We start from the raw sequence: 20,139 nt of genomic DNA, 5'->3' as shown, positions 1-20,139 counted from the left end.
AGCTGGTCTCACTACCGTTCTGTAGACCTTCCCTTTCACTCTTGCTGATACCCGTCTGTCACAAATCACTCCTGACACTCTTCTCCACCCATTCCACCCTGCCTGCACGCTCTTTTTCACCTCTCTTCCACAATCCCCATTACTCTGTACTGTTGATCCCAAGTATTTAAACTCATCCACCTTCACCAACTCTACTCCACTGACCTTCCTCTCATTTACACACATGTATTCTGTCTTGTTCCTACTGACCTTCATTCTTCTCCTCTATAGAGCATATCTCCACCTCTCCAGGTTCTTCTCAACCTGCTCCCTACTATCGCTACAGATCACAATGTCATCAGCAAACATCATAGACTCCTGTCTAATCTCTGTATAATCTCGTCTGTGAACCTGTCCATCACCATTGCAAATAAGTAAGGGCTCAGAGCCGATCCCTGATGTAATCCCACCTCCAACTTGAATGCATTTGTCACTCCTACTGCAGACCTAACCACGGTCTCACTTCCCTCGTATATATCCTGTACAACTCTTACGTTCTTCTCTGCCACTCCCGACTTCCTCATTCAATACCACAGCTCCTCTCGAGGCACCCTGTCATATACTTTCTCCAGGTCCTCAAAGACACAATGCAGCACCTTCTCTACTTCTCCATCAACACTCTCAGAGCAAACATCACATCTGTGGTGCTCTTTCTTGGCATGAAACCATACTGCTGCTCACTAGTCATCACCTCACTTCTTAACCTAGCTGCCACTACTCTTTCTGCTAATTCCCTTCATAATTCTACAATATGTCAAATGTGTCACCTCTTAATCTCCGTTTGCTCAGACTGAAGAGGCTCAACTTCTTCATTGTCTCCTCCTAAGTCAGTCAGTGTAGTCACTCTTCTGTGGACCTTCTCTAGCACTGCTACGTGTGTTTTGTAATTTGAACAAACAACTGCACACAGTACTCCAGATGAGGCCTCACCAGTGTGTTATAAAGCTTGAGCAGAACCTCTCATAACTTGCACTCCACACATCGTGATATCTAACCTAACATCCTACTCACCTTCTGGTTGTAGAAGGTGATGAGTCCACTATGACTCCTAAGTCCTTCTCAGCAGAGGTATTTTCAAGATTCAGACCCCTCCATTGTATGTTCAAATCTAATATTTTAACTACCTACTTATATTAAATCTCATCTGCTACAAATCTGCCCAAGACTGTAAGATGTCCAGGCCCCTCTGTAATGATTCAACAGATTTGAGATAATCACCTCTTCCACTTAGTTTAATATCATCTGCTGACTCAACCTGCTTATTGATTCATTCCTATATTAAGAACAACAGCAGCCTCAGCACTGACCCCTACGGGACACCACTTTTAATGTCCCTAATTCTGATAAGGTCCAACGCACCTTAACCTTTGCTTCCTGTGTTTTAGCCAATTTTACACCCACCTTAACTCTCTTGATAAATCTCAGATAGGGTTCCTCCTCTGGCTGGGGTTCAAAGTCTTGTTTTATGTCCTTTTTACTCTTGTTTGAGCTTTTTATTTATGTTAATGTTGCTTGCATTAATTATCTGTTGTATTTTTTTTGTTTTTTGCCTGTGTTATGTTTAATATGTTTTGTGGGTTGTCCTCCAAGAGGACGGGATACCTGCGAGAAAGTGTCCTCTGACCTATAAATGCTTGTGAATGCTCTCTGGAGTTGGTGAGTACTTGGGCCTTTTTTCAGTTTTCTGGATTTTGACCATTTTGCTCTGTTTTTTTGATTTTGCCCCTAAATATCTCAATTAGGACTTGATTGCTCGGCACTGCCTTTGTGTTACAGGCAATTCCATTTTGCCTTTGTACTCCACAGAACTTTCTTTACTGCCACCGGGCAGTTTGTCGAAATAAACTGTTTTTTTTATAAGGATTCTACAATGTATGAGGCCTTCTTAGTATCTAGATGGGGTTTTTGATGGGATTTCCCCTTCTAGTGGCAGTTTTGGAAGTGCTTTTGAAACGTATTGGGACTTATGTGCTTTGGGTCATCTTAGTCTGAACTCTCACTTCTTTTATTTTTTTTTTTGGGACTTACCTGATTACAATGTAATGGTAATGCACCACTACTCAATTAACAAGTTTCCTACTGTGCCCTTATAGTGTTCTTGATGAACTCATTTTAAAGTCACAGTCTCAATCCACTGTACTAATTCCCTTCATAATTTTAAACTCTTCAGTCATGTCACCGCTTAATCTTCTTTTACTTAAACTGTAAAGGCTCAGCTCTTTTAATCTTTCCTCATAACTCATCCCCTGTAGCCCTGGAATCAGCCTAATCGCTTTTCCCTGGACCTTTTCTAGAGCTGCTATGTCCTTTTTGTAGCATGGAGACCAAAACTGCACCCAGAACTCCAGATGAGGCCTCACCAGTGCATTATAAAGGTTGAGCAGAACCTCCTGTGACTTGTACTCCACAGATCGTGCTATATAACCTCACATTCTCTGAGCCTTCTTAATTACTTCTGAAAGTTAATAATGTAGAGCCCACTACGACTCCTAAATCCTTCTCATAAGGTGTACTCTCGATTTTCCGACCGCCCATTGTGTATTCAAACCTAACATTTTTACTTCTTATGTGTACTAAATTACATTTATTCACATTAAATTTCATCTGCCACAAGTCTGCCCAAGCCTGTATGCTATCCATGTCCTTCTGTAATGATATAACGGATTCCAAATTATCTGCCAATCCACTTATCTTGGTATCCTCAGCAAACTTAACCAGCTTGTTACAATGAGGATCCTGTGAACAGGATCACCATCAGGGAATCATGTCACATGGCCGTAGTGTCGTAACTGACTCTCCCTCATAATGCAGGTAATGTGCTTCATTCGGGACTCTGTGAGCAACTGCCCAGTCAACACAAAGTCAAACCAGCGGTACTCAAGGATTCTCTAAAGAGACACAGAACTGAAGGAGTCGTCTTCATCTCAGGTCCCTGGATAGCAGCCATGTTTATCAAGACAGGAAGCACCAGGACTCTAAAGACTTGGACCTTCGTCCTTACGCCAATATATCGGGAGCGCCACACACCCTTTTCCAGTGACCTCATGACCTCACATGCTCTCCCAATCTGTCTACTGACTTCATAGGAAGAGTCACCAGAGACATGAATGTCACTGCTGAGGTAAGTAAACCTCCCGACGAGGTTGACAATCTCTCCACAGAAAGACACTCTGCTGATGGCTGTGCCCATGGAGCACAAAAGACATTACTTATAAATTAAAGACAATACAATGTGAACATATGTACTCAAAATGACAAAAATGAAGGGACTACTGTCAAACTCTGGCTAGAAACAAAAAGAGCAATGAAGAATATTTATAAAATAAAAAGGGTTTATTTTAACAAAAGCTCTGTAGAACAAAAATAAGCTCTGAGGAGCACAACAGCACAGGAGGCAATGCCTTCAAAAAAGGCATTCACAAAAGTTAACAGATTTCCAATATGAAAACCAAACCAAAGTCAATAAAAAAGATCATCGCAATCAGCACAAGGCACAGCAAAATCTCAAGAAGCACTCATCACTCTCTAGTGCATTCAAATGAACTGCAAGGTACTGTGGGATACCATCCTCCTTTATAGGGCTGAGTGAGGTCCCTTGCTGGTGATGGGCAGGTGACCCCGCCTCTTGGGGAACCACCAACAAAACCCAGTGCACTAGTAAACCACATCTGGAGTGTTGTGTGCAGCTCTGGTCGCCACAGTACAAGAAAGACTTGAAGCTGTGTAGAGGAGAGCAACCTGGTGCATCATGGGAATGAAGGACATGGCCTACTGTGACAGACTCAGAGAATTAAACCTGTTTAGTCTTGAGCAGAGAAGACAGCATGGATACCTCATCCAAGTCTTCAACCCTATTCTTAAAGTAGTTTGATAAAGTAGATCCAATAGAATTCTTTCAGTTTAAGGATGAACCACATGTTTGAGGATACCAATTGAAATGAAGGTAAGCACATCTTTATGTGAAAAGTTGTGGGACTCTGGGACAAACTACCAAGACATGTAGTCAAAGCAGAAACCATAACAATCTTTAAGAAGAGCTGGGATGAGATATTAGAACAGCTTAGCTAATAGCTAAACAAACGGGCCTGATGGACTGAATGGTCTCTTCTCGTTTGTCAAATTTGTTATGTACATATTGACATTAGGAAACTAAATAACCAGCACTGGTAACAAAGGCTATGGACAAAGTAAACATGAAAACAGCATTTGTAACCCAGCCAGGGCTGATACATAACAAGTAAGCATATTTTGAAAATTGAAACACGGCAAATTCAATATCACGCAAATCATTTTGCTCATCATTAGTAATGGATTGTACATGAAACAAAATCTGTGCTCCTTTCAATGAAATCTTACTGAGGTGGAAGTTCATATCACATGTAGAGCTTTTAGACCATCGGCAGAAATAATGATTCAGAACAAAGCGCATTGTCATTTTGAGATACAGTATGCCGATATTTGATATATAACAATATTTGTCAGCCTCTTGGAACAACATATGCCTGTGTAGGCTTAACACATTCCATTCTACATGTCAACAAATAATTGCATTCGACCTTGCTTTATAATAGTCCATATTTTTCTATTTTCCCTCAAGAGATATTATAAAAGCAAAGTGTTTTGCAATTGAGTATCTGCCAGTAAAATAGAAACACCCATTATGAACATTGGCAATAACAGTTTGGTACTCGTAACTGATGAATTGTTTCAGATATTTGTGGCTCGATTCAGGACATAAACAGCCATTTTCCTCTCAACAGTTCAGCCGTAGCAAGCATGCATGTTCCTTCAAAATCCAGAGGGAGTGTGGCTTGGACGTCAAGCTCTTACACCACCAGCACTTAGACTGTCAAAGGATAACACAGCCCCCCGTGCATATCCTGACAACAAAGTCTATGTGAGATGATGGTCTGCAAAAACTTGTGCACAGAGTTGGTGAGGCGTCTGAGTGTTTGGAGGTCCACAGAGCATGGCTAGTGCTAAAACAACTCCTCAATATTTTAAGGTCTATTTGGGGCCGCCATGACATTGATGCAATCAAGGAGGGTTTTTTGAGGTTGCTGATAAATCAAACGATATAAACGCTGTGGAATTTAACGAGCCCCAACACAGACAGACAGACCACAGGAGTCCCAGCACACACGTTTATTTTCTCCTTTTCAGCCCTTAACACGCAAAGAGCACAAATCACCCCAGTTAGGCTCAGTCCCGTCTTTCTTCCTCTCTCTTCTCTACTGCCTTCACTTCTCCATTCGCAAGCTCTGTCCTTAACCTCCCGCTTCGGCTCCTCGAATGGCGTGAGGCATCCTCTTTTATACCGCACCCGGAAGTACTCCAGGTGCTCCCCAATCGTCTTCTGGCAGCACTTATGGGTGTGGTGGAAGTGCTGCATGGGAACCCAGATCCTCTTCTGGCAGCATTGGCAGAATGACGGAAGTGCTGCAGTCCAAAGCTACGGAGCTGTCCAGGTTTTCCCTGGCAGTGGCCACAGGGTTGAGCAACCAAACTCCAATCCTGTGGCCCCAATGCAAACCTTTTGCCCTCTCATGTTTTGGGGGAGGTACTGCTGTTGACTTGTCCTCTCCTCCGGTCCTCTCATCAGAAGGGCGTCCCGACTGCCACAATGCATGTATCCTTAACTAAAGTTGTATTAGTAATATAAGGTAATGGGCTTCCCAAAAATCATAGCTGTATTAGACTGTGGCCATGCTTGAATAACAGCACTGCCTGGCTGACTCTTTAACCATAAACATGTAATGGGGCCACATTGGCGGTTTTATTTGTGTGTGCCATCACACACATGTGATTAGGAGGCAGTTTATGTAAGTGCATGTTTCCGCCAGACCAGGGGTTGGCACACTCCCCCTCTAACTCTTTCTCCTCTCCCCTTACAGAACAACTGATGAACCTTCAACCTAACAACAATTCCCAGAAGACAACCTAGCAATACTTCCTGTTCCGGTTCCAAGAACCCACCTACTCCTGACATTATATCTGGTGCCCTAACGCACCTACTGTACGTCTGATGTAATATCCAGCCCCAATATGCCACTTTACCACTACATCAGTTCCTGTTTTGTGATTATAAATGTCATCCATTTTGTCAAACTCTTCAGTTCTGTTCTGGACTCCTGTCTGTAAAGATATATTTCATAATCAGCAGTTGTCAAGTGTACAGGGTGGATCCCCAGACTTTCATGATTTTTTGAGTCTTTTCTCAAAGTACGTATGTCCTGATTGTTAAACGTGAATAACAACACTGGGTGCGCCGATTCCTGTTTGTAAATTGGGGTCTGTGCCTTTAAACAGGTTTCCATTGATGCAGAGGCGCTTGTGGGATTCGTAGTTTGTGGGTTTGTATGCACTGTACCCATAAAACAAGAAGAGAAAGATGTGGTGAGCCTTTTTGATTGTACCATTTTCCGATCGACTCCAACATCAGCAGCACCTAAGCCTTTTATTAACTGGGCATTGGTAGCGGAGAAGGATGGTGCTCAGCCACCTGATTTACAGGATGACGGTGGGTTGTTTTAACTTCCCAATCCAGTCCACCGATGCACTTTGAATAGAGGCGCGTCTCTGAAGACTAATCATTCGGATTCTGGTGGTAGAACTGTATTCATTATCCAAGGTCTGGGAAGCAGTTTATTAAAAGGGAGTTGTCCGCACGTCTTTCCATCCTTTAAGCACTATTTATGTTTCTAGAACCACTTCTATCACCTACGGTAAAGACTTTCTCCAGGACTCTAAATAGCGACGTATGTAGGTTTGTTTGTGGTGTTTGTTTAGCACTTTTGTCATGATTTTTCTTTACCGTATTTGTAAGTAGTTCTAGTAAATAAGGAATATTTATATATTTGTGTGTTGGATGTGTTTAATCTATATGAGCGTTTACCTGGGGTGTTGTTAATATTCAGGTGTCAGGGTGGAAGTACAGTAGGGCTTAGGTGTTGGCTTGATTCTATCTGTCCTTCATTGTATAAGCTTAGCAGCTTCTGGTGGCCATTTCCACGCTTGCTAGAAATCTGGGGGGTGCACTCCAAACTGTTACATGGCATCAGTGTATAGGCAGGTCCTGCTTAAATGACATTGATGTATGTGTCCAGATTGTGCCATCAGGTGGTCAGTCAAATCATTAGGAGTGAGGTTTGGGGACTCCAGTGATGGTGGCTAATTCTAAGACCAGGCAGCTAATTCAAACTAGGGTTACTCAAATAGCTTCTGAATTGATAAGTGGGCTTGATGGACCCCGGAGAGATCAGTCGCACACATCAATGGTGCTTTTCTGCTGTTGTTTTTTTGATTAGGTTTTTACAATACAATACAATACAATTTATTTTTATATACCCGAAAATCATACAAGAAGTGCCGCAGTGGGCTTTAACAGGCTCTGCCTTTTGATAGACCCTCATCCTTAACTCTCTAAGAAGACAAAGAAAAACTCTTGTAGGGAAAAAATGGAAGAAACACTGGGAAAGGCAGTTCAAAGAGAGACCCCTTTCCAGGTAGGTTGGGTGTGCAGTGAATGTCAAAAAAGGGGGTCAATACAATGCAGTACAATACACAGAACAGAACAAATCCTCAATACAGTATAAAAATAAAAATTTTAGAAGTACGGAGTAGAATTTAACAGTAGATGATATCACATAATATGATTTGGATTTGGTTAGAGTCCTGGAGACCTCAGCCATCAAGCTGCCTACCCCATTTGGCCATTCCACAGCTGAACAAAATAAATTGGCAGGTGGGCAGTGGCACCAAGTGCCACATTTCAGTACTGAGAAGAGAAACAGAATAGGTGAGGGTTAGTGACAAATTGTAACTCTCATGTTACTTATGTTTTAGTGCTAATGACTGACAACAGAGATGCAGTATGTACAGTAAATCAGCAGCTCTAGTCAGGATATGCTAAACTGAAGTAGTGAGTCTTCAGCCAGGATTTGAAAGCTGAGACCGAAGGGGCATCTCTTATAGTAGCAGGCAGACCAGTCCACAGTTTAGGGGCCCTGTAACTAAAGATCAACCTCCCACTGTTATTTTATTAATCCTTGGACTCATAAGCAGACCGGCATCTTGAGATCTTAATGTGCGCTCTGGTTTGTAAGTCATGATAAGTACAGAAAAGTAAGCAGGACTTTGGCCATTTAAGACTTTATATGTTAAAAGGAGGATTTTGAAATCTGCCCTAAACTTAACCGGGAGCCAGTGTAAAGATTTAAGAACAGGAGTTATGTGTTTGGATTTTCTTGTTCTTTTTATAATTCTTGCAGCAGAATTTTGGATTAACTGGAGGCTGTATAAAGAACAAGATGAACATCCAGTGAACATCACATTGCAGTAGTCAGTCCTACTAGAAATAAATGAATCCTGCTTATTTAGAAAATGCTTTAATCTCCCAAAATTTTTTTGTGTTATTGTAGACCAAGCTTTATAAACTGCTAGCATAATTAAGGCGTGCAATCTGCCATTTAGTTTTACTTATAGAATGATAACACATACTGTATTATATATAGGAGGAGACACATTTCTACATTTTTTTGTATGAAAATGTGCTCTACAAATAAATGTTGTTGTTGTTGTTGTTGTTGTTGTAGAATACTGGAAATGTGCTCATGAACTGGAGGGATACTACCACATAAATAATAAGGAGAAAGTCAGACATTGGAATTAATAAAGACAATGCGGAACTGATAGAGAAGGTGCCGGTTCTAATATCTTAGGGGACATTGGGATAACAATCAGTTTAAATGGCAAAATACAGAAGGTGGCAATGGAAAAATCAAAGGAAATAAAGAGGTGTTTTTCTGCTTCCGGACAATAAAAATATTAAAAATAAATGGCCAGTAGGGGGTGCTTCAACTCCCCAACAGCCAACACAAGCAGGCTCAGGACACACGTTCAAAGCACAAAGAGCCTTTAATTGTGACAAACTATTCTCTATAAGTGTTTCCCACCTCAATCACAGCCACAAGTACAATAAAGCACAATAAATCACTCTTTGTGTTCTCTCTCTCAGTCACTCACTTACTGCCTCCTCCACTCCTCCTCGCAAGTTTCGTCCCCTCCACCCAACTCTGGCTTGTCAATGTGAGGCAGGCAGCTCCTTTTATCTAATCCCCTGGGAGCTCTTCCGGTGATATGATGCTGCAGCTCCACAGCACTTTCTGGTGAGGTTGGAGCCTCATGGAATAGGGAGTCCCAAATCCCAAAGCTACCCGGGCAACAACCCCCTCAAGTCACCCAGCAGGGCTGTTTCTCAGTATTTTAATAACCGGCATGCCGTGTGGGCACCCATTTGGGAATCCAAGCAAGGGCTCCCTGCCATCTCCCATTCTGGGGAAGATAATACTCCATGCATGTTCTCTCTCCTGTTCTTTCCATTCCAAGGGCATCCAGGCTGGGCAAGGACCCTGGCCATCCTTCACAATGTCTTAATATATAAGACAGATAGATACAGTAGATGTAGAGTAAAGAAACAGATAGAAGTACAGTAAATACTGGATGCTGCAAATATTGGCAAATCTTGCAAATATCTTACATTTTTAAGAATATATGTCAATATTTTTTCTATGATAGGAAGATTATTTTATGGTTTAAAAGTTAATTTTCATATCACTTACATTAAAGATTCCTGAATTGCTACTGTTCCTGAAGGTTTTCATTCTAGCCCTTTTCCTAAGTAGTGACCTGTTTTTGCTGCTGATGAACTCTTTTGCCTTAATTGTATTTGACCTGCTATTTAAGGCTTCTTTTTCTTCTCCTTCCTCTTTATCTTTTCCACTTTTATGTGAGGTTGATGTGCTTGATCAACCTTCTCCAAAGAGCTCGGTCCTGTATCTCCTCCCAGTCAGACCCTTTTCCTTTACCCATCCACCTCCACTTTGGCCTCCCTCACATTCTCTTCCTGTGTATTTCCATTCTCATCACTCTTTTGCCCACATAATCCTTTTCTCTCCTCATCACCACTTCACTCTGCTTTCCTCTACTTTCTTAGCTATCTCTCACACTTTGGTTGTACCTCTGATTGTCTCGTTTCTTATTTTGTCCTTTTCTGTAGCTCTACACATCCAACTCAACATTCTCTTTTCTGCCACATCTAATTTGCTCTTTAAGACTCAGACCCCTTAGTTGTTTTTTCTTCCTTAGTTAGCAGCCAAACAATAGCGAGATACAAAACTAGCCAGCATTTGACCAGCTAACCTGCGTGTCCATCATACAATATCTGAAAATAAAGAAAGGTGAAGGTTTCAGATCTGTTCATGTCCACTTGTTAAAGGTGCTGTTTGACAATCAACATTACTGAAAATGTCTGCTGTGGCAGAATGAGAACAGCAACAAACAATGGAGTTAAATAACAGGCTTAAACAACAACAAGCATCAGCGCCTAATTAAGAACCTGTTGGCTCACTTCATATCTCATTTCTGCTTAGGTGCCATTTAAGGGAAAATGAAGCAATTCAGAGGTCTGAATCTTAAAAAGCAAATCAATTAAAATGAAGAGAAAAGAAGTTAATTAGCAGTAAAAACTGCTGGGCAAGGCAGGAACAATTCTACTTATGTTTTTGTTTTCAAATAAGATGAAGATAAAAATGGATACTGGTAGGGCTCAAACGACAATGTCACTGACTGTAACCACCAAAGGTGGTAAGACTGTCTGTCCTCTCTGACTGTTATATGTAAAACATCATTATGGTTTTCTCAGACTTTTTCACAATGAAATTTAGTTTTCTGTGAACTTCAGATTTTGTGAGCCTCAAGGCCATTATGTTGATCCTTTAGTGAAACTCTTTTAATTTAGGTTCACAGGCTAAGAAGTATTTGTCATTTGGTCGATGAGTGAATCAGCGACATGACACTTTATATTTATGCAGATGTTACCTCATCTCATCTTCTCAACAACTTCCTCTGGTGTGGATCACGGCTGTAGAACATTAGAACATTAGAACACTCGAGACGAGAGCAGGCCATTCAGCCCAACAAAGCTCGCCAGTCCTATCCACTTATTTCTTCCAAAAAAACATCAAGTTGAGTGTTGAAAGTCCCTAATGTCTTACTGTCTACCACACTCCTTGGTAGCTTATTCCAACTGTCTATCGTTCTTTGTGTAAATAAAAACTTCCTTGCTTCCTTCCTTCCTAATTTACCCTTAACAACTTTCCAACTGTTTCCTTGTGTTCTTGATGAACTCATTTTAAAGTCACAGTCTCGATCCACTTGACTAATTCCTTTCATAATTTTAAACACTTCAATCATGTCACCTCTTAATCTTCTTTTGCTTAAACTGTAAAGGCTCTGCTCTTTTAATCTTTCTTCATAAGTCATCCCCTGTAGCCCTGGAATCAGCAACATGCTGATGAGAACTTGAAAGTTGTAAACCACGAAAATCCCCAAAAAATTACTTAAAAATACCCACTAGGAGAGAGATTTACCATTAGACCCTGTAAGTAACAAAAAGGGTAATGAAGAAACTTTATAAAGATTTATTTTAACAAACACTCTGTAGAGCAGAAATGCACAGATGCCAATCCCAAAAGTGAACAGAGTCCCAATCTGTAATCCAAAAGGAGACACCAAAAAAACAAAGCACAGGTTCAAAAATCCAAATAATCACAAAAGCACAGAACACACACGAGAGAGAACTCGGCACAGCACGAGTATATTCACAATGAACCACAAAGGACTTTGGGTTGTCCCTGCTTTTATAGGGAGGCCTTTTGGGGGGACCACCCACAAAACAAATGGAATATAAAGGAAGATGCACAGAAACAAAATGACCAACAATATAAACAAAAAACAAAAGAAATCAAAAACAAAGAAAAAAGACATAAAAATGGCATTTGATCCCCGGCTAGGGGAGAGATCCTAGCTGAAATATAGCAATTATGTAATTAGAGACCCTTAACCTGCAATTGCTCCGTCCTGGGTATGAAATTAAGCTGCACCCAGCCCTGTAAGCAGGCCCTCCAACCTGCAGGGAAAAACATGGGGTTTAGTGGCAGGATTGACACTCCAATCACTGTGAAAAACCTCCCACTGTTCCATTCCACCTGAACTTGTGTGGTGCTGAGGTGTCACCCATTGCACGGCTGCACTCAGATCCTAAATTGGGATCCTGAGGTGGTTTGTCATGTGATTGGTGCGGCAATGTGCTGTATAACTGCGTGCTCCTAACCCCTCTTTCTCTCTCTCTCTCTCTCTCTAATTAGAGGAATTCTGCACTGGTGAGTGACGTGCCATGTCAAGACCATTTCCAGCATGTGAGTTATTGAGCAGACAGCCAAGGGGTTGGATCAGGTTTGCCCCCAGGGTCTCATTTAAGGCCTGGAAAGAAATGTGTATGAGATTGAGTTAGTTTTACATTCATTTGTTTCAAACAGAGAGCAGCAAAGACTAGGGAAGTGCAAAGCGACCTCCAGTTTACATGAGTGATGGGATGTGGAATCCTGAGCAGAGTGTTTTGGGATTAACTTTGAGTGCAACAGGAGCCAAGGAAGTGGTGAAAAGAAGGGTTGTTACATTACCCGTTGTAAAGAGGACACAAAACAACATTAAAGTGTTGGGGCCTCACCCTGGTGACCCAGTATAATTAAAACAAGGGAGTATAAAAGAATGAGTCTTAGCACACTGGAAAGGTTTGGGGCAGCCCTGGCTGCAAAAAGGGTTGTAAGAAAGGCACTGATGTGCATCGATTGAGCTCCGGATTGAACTGATGTATAATGGAAAAGATGGTGGCTTTATAAGTCGAAACCGAAATTGATGTCATCTAAGGCCTGGAACCAGTGTGATGTCTTTTTAGATGCCGGAACCGAAAGCAGCGTACGTCTGGGCACCGGAACAGGAAGTGACGTCAGTCTGGGTGCCGGAGTCGAAAGTGACATCGTTGATGTTGAAACAGGCAGGTTTTCCCATAGGTAGGTTTAGTGAACCCTGCTGTTCCCTGGTCTGGTGGGTAATTACTGTTACTTGGTCCGCTCAGCTCCATCCTAATCACATGTGTGTGACAGGAGCAATGAAAAACACGCAACAAGTTGTGAATAGCATCCTTTCAGATAGGAGGTCAACATTGAACTGAATGGGCCAAGCTTCAAGTCATATGGGATCCAGGCAGAAAGGGGGCGGGTCCAGGATGGCGGATAACGGAAGTGATGTTGGAACAGTCGTCAATTGTCCATTCTTTATAGGGAGGAAGATAGAGGGCTTTAGAATACAACGCCAACCCCTGGTCTGGCAGGTAATTACTATCACCAGAGCGCTTAAGCTTTCTACTATGTGCACACATGTAACACCATCTATCTTATTTTAGAAAGAATGCAACACAGAAGGGAACTGAACTGAAATTTATCATAAATAGAGTGAAGATGAACAAATTAAACAAGCCTTAATAACAATGTCAAAAAAACAATTAGTGTACCTGAGGATTACTGAAAGCAGAAAATAAAAGATATCAATACTCCTCTTATTTTGTAATATAATGTAGCAGCTCATTTTGTATTTAACCAGCCAAGACGGGCACATGGCACTCCTCTCCTCAGGCTGCTACATTGGCTCCCTGTAGCAGCAAACATTAAGTTGAAATTCCTGATGGTCGCCTACAAAGTAGTCAAAGGGTCAGCACCTGCGTACATGGAGACACTGGTGAAGTGGTATACGCCTGCTCGCCCACCCAGGTATGCCAGTGAACAGCGTCTGTTGATGCTACCTCTGCACGGTGTCTCAATGCAGACTCTTTTCCTGTGCAGTTCCTAGTTGGTGGAATGGACTGACCACCTCCATCCGAACCGCTGATTCCCTCAATGTAATTAAGACGCAATTCAAAACCCTATCTGTCTAATTGAATGAGATAAAAACCTTTGTGATCTTTTATATTGCTGGTTGATTTGTTGTTACCTTAAGTTTAATTGCTTTATCGATTGTTGAGCTACACTACATTGCCAAAAGTATAGGGACACCTGCCTTTAGACATACATGAACTTTAATGATATCCCATGCTGAATACATAGGCTTCAATATGAAGTTGGCCCACCCTTTGCAGCTATAACAGCTTCAACTCTTCTGGGAAGGCATTCCACAAGGTGTAGGAGTGTGTATTTATGGGAATGTTTGACCATTCTTCCAGGAGAGCATGCGTGAGGTCAGGCACTGATGTTGGACGAGAAGATCTGGCTTGCTTGTAGTCTCCACTCTGATTCATCCCAAAGGTGTTCTATCGGATTGAGGTCAGGGCTCTGTGCAGGCCAGTCAATTTCCTCTACACCAAACTCGCTCATCCATTTCTTTATAGACGTTACTTTGTGCACTGGTGCATGTATAGTCATGTTGGAACAGGAAGGGGCCATCACCAAACTGTTGGGAACATGAAATTGTCCAAAATGACATTGTATGCTGAAGCATTAAGAGTTCCTTTCATTGGAACTAAGGGGCCAAGCCCAACCCCTGAAAAACAACCCCACACCATAATCCCCCCAACCAAACTTTACATTTGGCACAGTGCAGTCAGGCAAGTACCGTTCTCTTGGCCACCACCAAACCCAGACTCGTCCATGGGATTGCATGATTTGTCACTCCAGAGGACATGTCTCCACTGCTCTTTTACATCACTGCATCCGACACTTTGCATTGCACTTGGTGATGTCAGGCTTGGCTACAGCTGCCTGGCCATGGAAGTTCATTCCATGAAGCTCTCTATGCACAGTTCTTGAGCTTTTGGAGGTCTGTAGCTACTGACTCTGCAGAGAGTGGGCGACTTCAGCACACTGTGCGCCTCAGCATCAACTGCCCCCACTTTGTGATTTTACATGGCCTACCACTTCATGGTTGAGTTACAGTTGTTCCCAATTGATTCCAATTTGTTACAATACCACCAACAGTTGACAATGGAAATTTCATGAATGGATTTATTGCACAGGTGACATCCTATCACGGTACCACTCTTGAATTAACTGAGCTCCTGAGAGCGACCCATTCTTTCACAAATGTTTGTAGAAGCAGTCTGCATGCCTAGGTGCTCGATTTTATACACCTGTGGCCACAGAAGTGGTTGGACCACCTGAATTCAATGATTTGGAGGTGGGACCCAATACTTTTGGCAATATAGTGTGTGATTGCAAATGAGTTATTACATATTTTCACTTGCGGCAGTCAGCTTTTGTTACCCGTCCTATTACAATTGCTGAACAAACAGGCCCTCGCCTAATGTTACTCGATTATGTTTACCTCTTTTGTAAGTTGCTCTGGATAAGCAATAAGTAAATGTAAATAATGTAATTATTTATTTATAATTATAAATTATAAATAAAGTAATGTAAATGTAAACCTTTTGCAAACTTACTTCAGAGAGAACTAAAGGTTAGATGTTACTGGAAGGGCCTGAAGGATTTACCAAGAACAGTCAGATCCACCAGTCAGACACTTGAAGACTTCCCACAGCTGAAGGCAGCCTCAGCAGTTAAATTACACAATTCCCATTTTCTCTTGTTTGCCTTTATATTGTGACGGACAGCCAGGTCCCATGCTCGGCCGGGTCGCCCCTGCTTGCATATGTTCCGGGGGAGCCACAATGGACAGCTCAATACCTCCCCCGGGACGCTAAGTGGCAGCCTCCCTGGCCAGTGTTCGTTTCCCAGTCCCCCACGTGGCTCCATGGGACATGGAGTCCTCCACAGCCTGGTTAGGAGATGGGGTGGCCGCTAGGGGGTTGGACGAGTTATCAGCCCAAGGGTGCAATCAGGGCCAGCTGGTTAAGCACCTGGAACACTTCCGGGTGGGCTATAAAACAGGCCAGCCTCCCTTCATTCGGGGACAGAATCGGGAGGAACAGGACGAGGTTGCCTGGGAGGAGTGGTGGTGCCGGGAAGGGTTGTATAATGTCTGTTTTGTGCTTTTGGGACTGTGTTGGGCCTGTGGGACACGGGGAAGGCATGCTCCACGGCTGAAGAAAAGAAATAAAAAATCTATTTGTTTTACACGTGCCTCTGCGTAAGTCTGTGCCGGGTCGGGCACTATATAGTGCCTTTTACAATATATTACTAGGGGGCTTTACCCCCTGCTCACTTTGCTTACCAACCCCCAGGCCGGTGCTACACTCTAGCCACTTTGTGGTTCTGACGCTCGCATATGGGGATGCGGATGTACAATTTAAACAGATTTTTATTTTCATGGGAATTGTTACATACATAATAGAACTAACTATTTTACATTACAATGAGTAATTAACCATCTATATATAATTCACCAAGGGCACACAAGACAGCGAGCGCAAGCAAGACAGAGAGCCACACCCGCCAACTCTAAGACCATGGGATAGGCTCGACAGAGCCCCACCCGCAAACTGTAACCCTCCTCCTGCGTCCACCGTCGCTCTCGAGTCATGCACACTGCTTCCTCATGTGCTCGCCCCCAACACGTCACCAAACACATCCTCACTCGCTTTGGTCTGTGCCACAGTCCACATGCAGCTGTGAGCCACGTTGACTGTTCACGTTGATAATGATGCGGCGTATTCTACACCACAGGTTGGATAGTAGTAAAAAAAAGTAACATAACATAATAATTTGAAAGTAAATTATCTTTAATGTTGCATTAAGAGTTATTTGTTGAGTAATCCGATTTCATTCTGTTTGGCTTTGAAATTAACACGCAAATACTTTTAAAACTTACACTTTTACTCTAAAACTTCAGTAAAAACGATTTTTTGAATTAACGTCAATATTGCATTGAATTTTGATTCTGTATTTGAACTTTCATCGTGACAATGCAATATATAACTGCCCGTGAGTGAATTTCGTTTCTTTCTCTCTATTAAATAAAATGACTTTTTCGAAAGTTTGGCTCTGAGATTTGTTAATTGTCTTTGCAAAAGCTATTCTAACGGGAAACTATTAACGTTTTAATATGAATGGCATATCAAGATTTCCTTTGTTGTGTAATGTTATCCACGGAAGATGTACTACATTACCTTTCTTGAAAACGTCCTTCTTTCTACAGTAATTCAGATGGTGGAAGACCGGACAGTGTTAACTGTTGTAGATATTCTTCATGATATTGTAAGCTGGTGTTTTCATCTTCCACACCATCACCAACAACTGTTTTAGCGTAGTCTATTGATACACATTTAATCAATTTGCAGTGTAACCAATCAAAAATTTTTTTTCGCATTAATTCATTTGACTTCATCATTTCTCGGTGCTAGAATTGATAACTCTTTGGGATGAAATTCTTCAAGATTTGGACATAATACGTCTTCTTTAATTGGGAAATTAAAGTGAGGAAAAAGTAAAAATTTATAAGAACTGAGAGCGCAGGAAATGTGTTTGACAAAAGTATTCACACGAATGAGAGGTGAGAGGACCGTGGTCTTGTCTGAAAATGTTTGAGAGGAGGGCGTGACTTGAAAAAATCTCAAGGCAAAAGCCTCGTCTCTCGGGACATGGAAAAAATCTCTCTTCCAAAAAGTCTCGTATCGTCAAAGGATTTTTTTAAATAATAGAGAGACTAGCTGAAATACACAGGGTTGCTGAGTATATTTGTAGGATGGCTAAGGAAAGAAAGCAAAGGTGTACAGGGTTTTGAAATGGTGACCCTGCTGTTATTGCTAGCTGTGTCCCACTGCCTCTCTAACAATGTCTCTACCTCCCGAGTCAAGGATTTGTCATTTTTGGGTTTGATTGGATTCCAGAATTGCAGTAACTCCTTGCTGGATTGTAACAATGAACACCGTCATGTCTGCCTCGTTTTCTTAGTTCAAGGTGAACAGTTCGTAATTATTAAATTATGAAGAAAAGCTGAAAAAGCAGGACTTAAACAACAACCCTTTGATTTTCTGTTGTTGTGCTGCACTCCCAATCTCGATTAAACTTACCTGACGTCCCCCTCAAAAGTGCAGCAACACCCTCTGGCAGTGCCCAAGGAACATAAACAGGGCCATCTTCCAGGACTGCAGGTCCCATACTGCCCTATGGCTATCCAAATCAGAGCCACTCCAGGAGAGCACTGCCTCCTGGCTAGCATATGTCTATGGGAGACTGCCTCCCTCTGTCCACCCACTATTCGTGCCCACCAAATTAAGTCAGGGAGCAACAATGCCCATCCATCCCTCCCATTGAGATTCCTTTGACATGGCGCCCCAGACGGCCAAGTTAACACCCATACTATCTGTCCATCCATGAGATGGCCCTTCAACACTTATTTTTTTGGGATGTTATATCATCTGCTTGAATTGTCCATCTTCATGGCCTCACAGCCAGTTACAGGGACACAGATGCCAATCCAGCTGGGACGGCCATCAGCTTGTTATCCAGGACTTTTCCTTTTTTTGCATTGTGCACAGACAGACAGTGAGGGGTCAACACAGACAATCTAAAAGGACATGCCAGGACTGAGACAGACAGGATGACAGCCAAGAGCAAAGGTGCCTGAATGAACAAGAAGGATAAAAGGGACAGAGTGAGACAGGAAGGCAGGGGCATGAAGGAAAAAAGAGAGATGGCCAAAAAGAAGAAGATAAAAGACTGGCTGGCTTGGTAAGTGATAAAGAGATGGTCTGACTGCAACACTTAAAAGACTCTGACCAAAAAGATGAACAAAGAAAAACCATCAGTGCATGCTAACACACCGTCCACAAGTCCAGTGACGGGGGCTACTGATTCATTTCTTGTCATTCTGTTGACCCACATTTATTAAGCACCTTCACATTCATCATTTTTTATCAATCAATCAATAAACCAATCATATAGTATCTTTTAAATTAAGCATGATATCAATAACAGACTTTACATCAGTCATTCTGTAAATTATTAAAGACGGTGTACAATGATGAGCACTGGAAAAACAGCAATCTATGATTAGATGGCTAAAAATGAAATTTGGATCTATCAGTCAAAGAGAAGCTTTCAGAACTTCCTATAACCATCAGTCAAATTAATGACTTAAAATTAATCAAATTAATTTTTGTATAGAAACTTTTGCAATTAGAACAATTTTCATTCCAATAAAATAACACTGGACGATGAGGATTTAGCTTCCTGAACACTTCTGGGTTTATCTAATGGCAGGGGTCCTGGAGGGCCACAGTGGCTGCAGGTTTTCATTCTAACCCATTTCTTAATGGGTGGCCTGTTTTTGCTGCTAATAAATGTCTCAATTAATTCTAATTGACTTGTTTCTTTTTATTTGTTCCCCTGAATTTCTTCATCGTTCCTGTGAATTCCTTCATTTCTTTACTTAAGTAGCACCCAAATAGAAATGAAATGTGAAGTAAGGGAGCCAACAGAAGACCAACTAAGTCACGGCCTCAAACTCCAAACATTTTCACTCCAACCAGTACACAGAGTCTTGTTAATTAAACCCGTTCTTTAATTCTATGGCTTGTTGCTGCTCTCATCTTATACATAAACATCTACACGTGGAAGAGTGTGTGTCTGTCTGAAGTGAGAGGTGGAGTTGGGGTAAGGGGGGAAACAGAAACTTGCTTAGTCGCTAAAACAAGGCAAGCACATCATCAAAACGAAACCTCCTAGGAGAGAGATGCCCAGAGTAGTTCCTTTCAATGACCTGACATTTCTACATTTCAATTTTTTTCTGACGATTTCAATAGTTTCTAGGACCCTGACCTTTTTACAGCACGAGCTTACACAGCTAGTTGCGTAATAAGCATACATTTCTGAAATGGTTGATTTTCACTTTTTTAAGAGCACTGTTAAAATGTTTTGAGGACCTGAGCAGATCAACAATTAAGAAAAAAGAAACAGTTAAGCAATCCGAGTCTTCAAGAGCAAGTCGATTAAAATGAATTCAAAAGAAGTTAATTAGCAGCAAAAACAGATCACCAATTAAGCAAAGGGTGAGAATGAAAACTTGCAGCCACTGCGGCCCTCCAACCCCAGAGTTGGGGCCCCTTGTCTTCTGGATTTTGGTTTGCTGATCACAAAAATCACCTTTACATTCTCCTATCACATACTGTTCTATTGAAATTGCCAATTTTTGTGATTTTCTTTTTCATATTATAAATATAGATATACGGTATAACAACTACACCTGAAAAAATGAGCGATCTAAACATGGTAGCCCTGCTGCTCTCCAAGGACTGGAGTGGGACATTAAAAT

The 20,139-nt window shown here is 41.8% G+C and overlaps 1 long non-coding RNA gene across 1 annotated transcript in view; it reads left to right on the top strand.

Annotated features, from left to right (window-relative positions):
• The window catches only part of LOC120526766, a 28,932-nt gene extending 22,545 nt beyond the window's left edge, over positions 1-6,387 (top strand). Inside the window, exon 4 of the long non-coding RNA XR_005633157.1 lies at positions 5,934-6,387. This is a non-coding gene — a long non-coding RNA (uncharacterized LOC120526766). The remainder of the gene's footprint in view (positions 1-5,933) is intronic.
• Positions 6,388-20,139: the final 13,752 nt, after the last annotated feature.

Source organism: Polypterus senegalus, chromosome 3, assembly GCF_016835505.1.
Source record: "Polypterus senegalus isolate Bchr_013 chromosome 3, ASM1683550v1, whole genome shotgun sequence".
In the NCBI taxonomy this organism is placed as follows: Eukaryota; Metazoa; Chordata; class Cladistia; order Polypteriformes; family Polypteridae; genus Polypterus; species Polypterus senegalus.
Note: the sequence above shows the minus strand (reverse complement) of the source record. Positions and strands in the feature narration are given on the sequence as shown.